This window comes from Schistocerca nitens, chromosome 2, assembly GCF_023898315.1.
Source record: "Schistocerca nitens isolate TAMUIC-IGC-003100 chromosome 2, iqSchNite1.1, whole genome shotgun sequence".
Lineage (NCBI taxonomy): Eukaryota > Metazoa > Arthropoda > Insecta > Orthoptera > Acrididae > Schistocerca > Schistocerca nitens.
This window is the reverse complement of record NC_064615.1, coordinates 1,153,593,882-1,153,601,792: the sequence shown is the minus strand read 5'-3', so window position 1 is coordinate 1,153,601,792 and position 7,911 is coordinate 1,153,593,882.

Sequence of the window (7,911 nt, the reverse complement as noted above, 5' to 3'; positions counted from 1 at the left end):
GAGTCAATTCGTTTTGTTGTCCTTCAGTCAAATGTTCTGACTCCACGACTTTCATGGCTATCAGTTTCCTTTTTTCTGTTGTGGATTGGCAAGAGCCAACCCACGGGGTTTGGAGGAAGCCGAAAGGCACGCGTTTAAGCTCACGCAGGATGGCGTGAGGTCTGGAACAGGACAAGGTAGTTAGACTAGAAAAAAAGGATGTAACTGGTGGAATACTTTAACGTGGCTTTTGTCTGTACATTCTTTACAATATCAATAGCAACTGATAATGGCGCCTTGCTAGGTCGTAGAAAATGACGTAGCTGAAGGCTATGCTAACTATCGTCTCGGCAAATGAGAACGTATTTTGTCAGTGAACCATCGCTAGCAAAGTCGGTTGTACAACTGGGGCGAGTGCTAGGAAATCTCTCTAGACCTGCCGTGTGGCGGCGCTCGGTCTGCAATCACTGATAGTGGCGACACGCGGGTCCGACGTATACTAACGGACCGCGGCTGATTTAAAGGCTACCACCTAGCAAGTGTGGTGTCTGGCACTGACACCACATTTTCCTCTCTGTCTTCAGTAATAAACTCTTTATAATATGCTTGTCTTGTACTTAGTGGACGCGAATCAGGACCTCGAACTAATGTGGGCAAACATCCAGAGCCCAGTTAGGGATACAGCAAAGGAAACACTCATAGGAAACCCAGTAGGCAAGAAGATCTGGTTTGGAAAGGAATGTGCAGATGCCCTGGAAAGGAGAAAGGAAGCCAGAAACAAATGGCTGAAGGGGAAAAATCTGGCACAGACCTAAGCACAGTTTGAGGAGGTCCGAAAGACTACACAAGCAATTCTGAGAAGATCAAAGAGGAAATACATAAGGAATATCATCACTGAAGCAGAAACAGACTTCAGAGGACAAAAGAGGAGGGAAATGTTTCTGAGGGTGAAGTACCTCTGCAAAGGTCACCAGGCCAAGCAAAAATTTGTCAGAGATTCCCGCGATAAGATCCTGACGAACGATAGGGACAAAGCTGAGAGATGGAAAGAGTACTGTCGACAGCTGCTAAATTGTGATGAACCCGAACTGCGGTGTGATTTCCATTACCCAATTACAGACGATGCAGACTATCCCCCACCTACCCTGGATGAGATAAAAACTAGAATCAAACACGTTAAACAGAATAAGAGTCCAGGTGAAGATGGAATACAGGCTGAAATGATCCTGGCAGGAGGAGAGAAACTTGCAGAAAAAAAAAGACTGATACAGGCAATATAGACCAAAGAAGAACTACCAGGAGAATGGAAAATAGCTCTGATTTGTCCGATACATAAGAAGGGCGACAAACTGAAATGTGACAACTATCGAGGAATCGCCCTGCTTAACATCTGCTATAAGATCCTGTCGAATTGCCTCATGCATAGAATTCAGCCAGTGGCAGAATCGGTGATTGTGGAGTACCAGGGAGGTTTCCGGCCAGGACGGTCAACAGTAGATCAGATCTTCAGTCTCCGGCAGCTCACTGAGAAACTGGGTGAATATGGTAAAGATTTGCATATTTTATTCGTTGATTGTAAGAAGGCCTATGATTGCATACATCGCAAGAGCCTGCTCAACTGTTTAAGGGAGTTTGGCATAGCAGAGAAACTCATCAATCTGATAAAGATCTGTCTGTACGAGACACATGCAAAGGTGAAGATGGGAAATCGCGTAACTGAGGAATTTGAAATTGTTACAGGACTCAGGCATGGAGATGGGTTGTCCCCTATCCTGTTCAACTTTGCCCCTGAGACCTTCCAAGAGAACGAAGGGATTGAAATCGAAGGAAAGAGACTGGCATACTTAGCCTATGCAGACAACATCTGTTTACTCTCTAGGTCGGAAGAAGAGTTGGAGCAAATGACCAAAGCACTACAGGAGGCTGCCAGCAAATTTGGGCTAAGCATAAACGAAGCTAAGACAGAGTACCTCGTTGTGACGCGTGGTCATTGTCAGACTGCTGATCATCTACAATCACTGCAGGTTGGGGATCATTCCTACAAGAGAGTGCAAGAATTCAAATACCTAGGGGCACTTTTCACTGAGAAATCGTCATGTGAAGCAGAGATCCATGCCACAATACAAGCAGGAAACCGATCTTACCACAGCCTAGCACAACTGCTTCGGTCCAAATCTCTCTCCAGACAGTTCAAGATTCGACTGTAAAAAACCCTGATCCAGCCTGTTGTTCTATATGGCTGTATCCGGAAACAGGACTTCCATAAGATCCTTGTTTTTGAGAGAAAAGTGCTTCGGAAGATCTTCGGTCCGGTTCTGGATGCAGATATAGGGGAATGGAGGATCATATACAACCAAGAGCTTGAGGAACTATACCAGAAGCCCAACATAGCAGGAACTGTCAAAGCCAAACGTATGCAGTGGGCCGGCCACGTGGCCCGGATGGAGGATCACAGATGGCCTCGGAAGCTCCTGGATTCCACACCTACAGGAAAGAGACCGCCAGTGAGACCCAAGAAGCGTTGGAGGGATGGACTCCGCGAAGATTTAAAACAAATGCCAATAGATGTGGACGAATGGCGGATAGCAGCAATGGACAGAATACAATGGAGGAGGAAACTTGTAGATGCGTGCGGTCCACTGGGCCTGATCAGGTAGTAGTAGTAGTAGTAGTGTCTTGTACTTAAGTCAGAATATAAATTCATTACCTGTATTCCTTCGAATCTAGACTGAAAGCTCCGGCAATATTTACCGTGCACTTCCCGTGTCCTCAACAATGGCAAAATTACACGTCCACCCTCATTCATAAGGCTTACTTCCCCCGCACTAGAGGTCGATTTTTACGTCCTTCTGGCGTAAAAATTCCATCCCCAGGATGCAAGCAACACCTAATCCCTTAACTACTAGGAACGAGCTTTTCATTGCTTCATTTCCTACCGTAAACTCGACTTGCACCTGGTGCTTTATGATATGAGATTGTGCACCTATTGCACCTGTTACACAACAATTCTCCACTGGCAATACTGGTATTCTATTATTTTGACTCAAGTACTTGTAAAAATTTGCACTCATGACAGTGGTTGACGCACTGGAATCGACTATTATCTGAATTGGTGCTTCGTACATATCTTCTTGCAATATAGCCTGTACAACACTTTTGTCGGTTCGGTTACAATTTTGCGGTATGCCTACAAGTTCCTCTTCTGTTGTTATTCCCTCATTGTATCTCAGCATACAAAGTTTATGGCTGTCATCCGTGAATGTGCCGTCACTACACCATCCTGGAGCCAACAACGAAGAGCGTATTGTGGCTTTTTTTTTTTTTTTTTTTAGTTTAATGGATGAGCATTAGTGGGTTGACAGTTGTCTGTCACTTCCACTAACCTCACATTGTGGTTCTGGTTGTTGTTGTTGCTACTGTTGAGTTGGCCGCCCTGCCTCCGCGATGGCGTATCTTGATATTGTGTATGGCTCTGGTTTGGCGGTGGTCGGTTGTAACTTCCAGTGAAGGACCTGGGTTGGCGTTCCATTGTGGCGCTGTGTTTTGTTGCCACTGTGGTGTCGGTTCATTACAACCACGCCACTGGTTTCGGTTGTTCCGCCATTGCGGATTGCCGTTACCATTATATCCATTAGTCATGCGTCCATCATGATGTCTCTTCCGATTTTGACGATTATAACCGTTGCCGTTATAACCATTGCCATTGTTTGTGCCTCGATTCTGTTGCCGGTGCTCTTGCCTATTCCCGTTACCATTTGGTACTAAGTTACTACCGTTACTGTGGCTGCCATTGTAATCGGATTTTTGTTGATTACAGCCTGCATGGTTCCACTTGTTTTGGGTTTTCATGTCTTCGATCAATAAGTCAACAGAATCCACTATTTCCATGAATTGTTCTATATCATATTCCGGCACATTGATAAAATATCTTTTAATTTCGAGGGGTAACTTCATTTTTATTAATCTGATTATCTCACGATCGGACATGGGCTCGTCCGAGTACCTAGTTTTCTTTATATACTTTTCAAAATATTTGCATAACGTTCCCATCTTAGGATTGTACATTTCTGGACTGTACAATTCCTTGCGTAGTCTTTCTTGGACGCTATCGGACCAGAATTTTTGGAAGAAAGAACTTTCGAACTGTTGCATCGTTAGACATTTTTCGGACACGTCGGTGGCCCACAGTGCCGCGTCACCTTGAATAAAGGAGACCACGAACTGTCTTCTTTGTCTTTCTGTCCATGTTCTGGGAAATACATTCCTGAAGCTCTTAATAAATACCACGGGGTGGACATTTCGTTTTTCGCTATTGAAGGATTGGAATGTCCTGTGTTTTATCACATTGTCCTCCTTTTTGCACATCTGATTGCTACATTCTGTGGCATTCATTACTTCGTGATGTGCGCCGCACGGTATCGCATATTGTTCGTGCCCGTAATTCCCATTAGGTTGCGGTTGCGCACTCGCACCCTGCATACCGTCAGCGTTATTATAATAACCAGTAGGCGGAGTCGGATTCATTATCTGTCCGCCACTGTTTACATTACTTTCCAACGCAGATAGTCTCCACGCGACCTCCTGTTGCCAATTCGGCAACTCCGCTGTCACACGGGCTTTGATCTGTGTTAATTCGGCTTGTAGTGCGGCAGCGCTAGCGTCAGTATTTACACTCGCGGCCGCAGTCGCTTGCTCCACAGCTGTTTTTACGTCGCTTTCAATCTTCACAGATATTTCGCGATCCTTTACTTCTAGCTATTCATTAAATTCTTTTTCGGCTTTTTGAGCTTGCACATCCAAATATGTATCAATACCTTTCCGTGCATTTATCTCCACATTATCCACGCGGGTGGTTAAAGTTTGGACATTGTGTTGAAGCCTAGCCTGCAATATCTGTAATTTTTGCATCTCGCCGGCTAAGCTTTACACAAGATCCGGTATTTCTTTGCAAGCGTCCCGCATCTCGGCAAGTTCGCTTCGGCTACTGTCTAGTTTCGTTTCACTGCGCTGCTCTTGCTCACGTAGCATCTGAGCCAGATTTTCGTCTCTTTCTTTTTCCCTCTGTTCTAACGTCCTTTGTTTTTCCCTTTCTTTCTGTTCTCTTAGTTGCTCTTGCTCAAAGAGCATCTGAGCAAATTTCTGATCTCTCTCCCTATCTCTTTCTTCTAACCTGCGCAGAAATTCTGCAAATTGATCCGCAATCGTTGAGCATACTGGTGCCCCGTTTAATGTAGCACTCGATTGCCCCCCCCCCTGCCCAGGCAGTGGAGTTCATGTTATTCTATTCCCATTCTGCTGTGGAGCGTCATTCACCGTCCACAGATCCTCGCCCCCCGCTCGGAAATTATGTTATCCGAGGCGGTTGCTTGGGGTTCGTTTAAGTTTTGCAAATGATCCTCACTTTCCATATTAACAAAATTTTGTTCGTCTGGTACGGATGCTTTAGCTTGTCCTATCTTACCCATAATAAATTCAGTTTAAGCCACTGACAAATCTTTAACACTGATACACACACGAATAATTATCCCCTCGAAAAATAAACATATGAATACACAAATACAATTTAAAATTGCACTTTACTTACTATTTTTGCACCGAAGGTATCTCTTGTGCACATGGGTTCGATATTCCGCACAGAGCTAAACGGGATGCTTGCACAATAGGCCTTACGGATGTTATTTTTCTTTATCGAAATGCTTTTTCTTTCTACACTTTTTCTTCTCCAGATCTCCTCAGGGAGTGGTTTTGTTGTTGTACATGTAAAACAATTCATATCGGCATTAATATTTTACAACAATAAGGCACATACATATTTACATTCATTACAATAGAATCAGACTTAATAAATTTCGCCTTTTCTTCGATCGGGCCCAACGTCGGGCGCCAATCTCGCGTCCGTCGGCCGTCGTAATTTAATATATTATTATTATTTTCTTATTGTTGCCGACTTACGTGGATGGCCTCAAAAAAAATTATATTTCATTCAATTTTGATTTACGATTAAATGCTTTTGTGGAGTTCTCCTTTTTAACAATATTAATCTTAAATTATTTGTTACGTTAATGAACGTTAGACTCGCTGAATCTTAAAACATGAGAATATAAGCTGAACAATGTAATAAACTTTTCATATTAATTTCCTCGGCTAGTCAGCTCACTTTAAAACAAAAGATCTTTAGTTATTAATTACAATTACGGCCCACACACGCGCGAGAGTATTTTTTCTTCCCTCCGTTAACCACTGGATTGTAGTCAGGGTCCTGGCTCTGGCTCTCGGCTATGGTACTGAAAATAAGAATCTTAAAGCTACGTATTTTCTGCAACTTCGTGCGGCTGTGGAGAAAAATGAATATTATGTTAATAGCGGGCGAGTTTTTCGCTTCCGCTAATTTTTTATAAGTTAATATCGTCACGTAATGGCGCCGTTGGCTGCATCGGCCACTGCGATTGTTGAACTGTAAATTACTTGAATGCAGGTTAATTCAAGGAAGGCGGACATGAAATCAGGGATCACCTCTTACAAATTAAAAGTGCACAATAACATTAAATGAATATATTATATGCTTAATTATTACAAATATGCTTACATTTGCCAGCACACGAAAGATGTCCGTCTACACACAACCAAGACAAGAGAAGAAGTGAAAACGACTAAAAAAATTAACAAAAGAGCGTATCTTGTCGTCTCTTTAGATAATTTTGTTACATTTCTTTGCACTCGAAACTTACACAGAGAAATTATTATCTTACGGGTACATTATAAAAAATGTATATATATTATTCAATTTTTAAATGTCTCTTCTTTATAAATACCGTTTTTTAAGTCTTTTCTTAATATAGCACTGGGGACGTTGTATGTATTAGACTTTTCTTGATTTTTGCACTAAACTAAACAACGTTATCCCCACTTCAAAACTCTTTATTTGTCAAAACTGGTCTTTGTCTCATCTCAATATGATGGCCATCCACTCGTTATAGTGACCACCAAGATGGGGAGTCAATATTATCTTGCAGTATAAAACATTTGCCATCCTTTGCTGATAATGCTGACATGTCATCGCACAGTGGAGATTACAACACATTTCTCACCTAATACTTCGTCATTTTACATAAACCTATCGTAAGTCGTGTTGACTTCATGGTACAATAAATAGCAAAATGCAACATGGCGATGTGCAGGGTATTTTACGATGGTTTTCGAGTAGCACATTGAAGTATGCCACAAGTTATTATTATTTAGGTGGAGTATGTGTATTTGTAGAGCAGTTAGTTACATTTTGGCGTAGCTTGTTACGATTTGTTATAACACGTTGAAGTATAAGGTATTTTACTATATTGAAACGGTACAGTAGTTTCCGCTCTATAAACAGCAGGTTTCGCTGCTCGCTCGCACCGGGAAATAGAAACAGAGGCGGCTCCGCAGGCAATTTTATTACACGTCGCGGCCGGCCACGGGTGCAACAGAACCCATGTGGACGGGTGGAAATAAATGTGTCAGGTTTCATAATACGTATTTATATGTGTCGTGTACTATGCATTTCTTGTACGTGGATGTGAACCTGCACATGAACTTTCCTAATCACCCGCCCACCTTTCGGTAAAGCGTGGCCAAATCTTTGTTGGGAAGTAGTTCTGTAGTATAGTAGTGCCAACCTTACTCTTGGCTAGGGGATCAGAGAGACAGCACAGGCAGGTAAAAGTCAAAGACTTTCCAGTGTCACAATATTTGGGGTGGAGAGGTTGGTCGCGGCCAACTGGTTCGACCGCCCCCTCCACCGGGGCCCAGGAAGACCTCCGGGTGCCCACCATACTCTGGAGTGTTGCAGAAGACGGGTAAGTGAGCAGACGTGCCCTCAGTGCGTTTGTCTCAATGTTCACGCACGGAAGAGGGGTATTTGAATATTTGTGCTAATTCTTTTATTTCCAGCTTCGG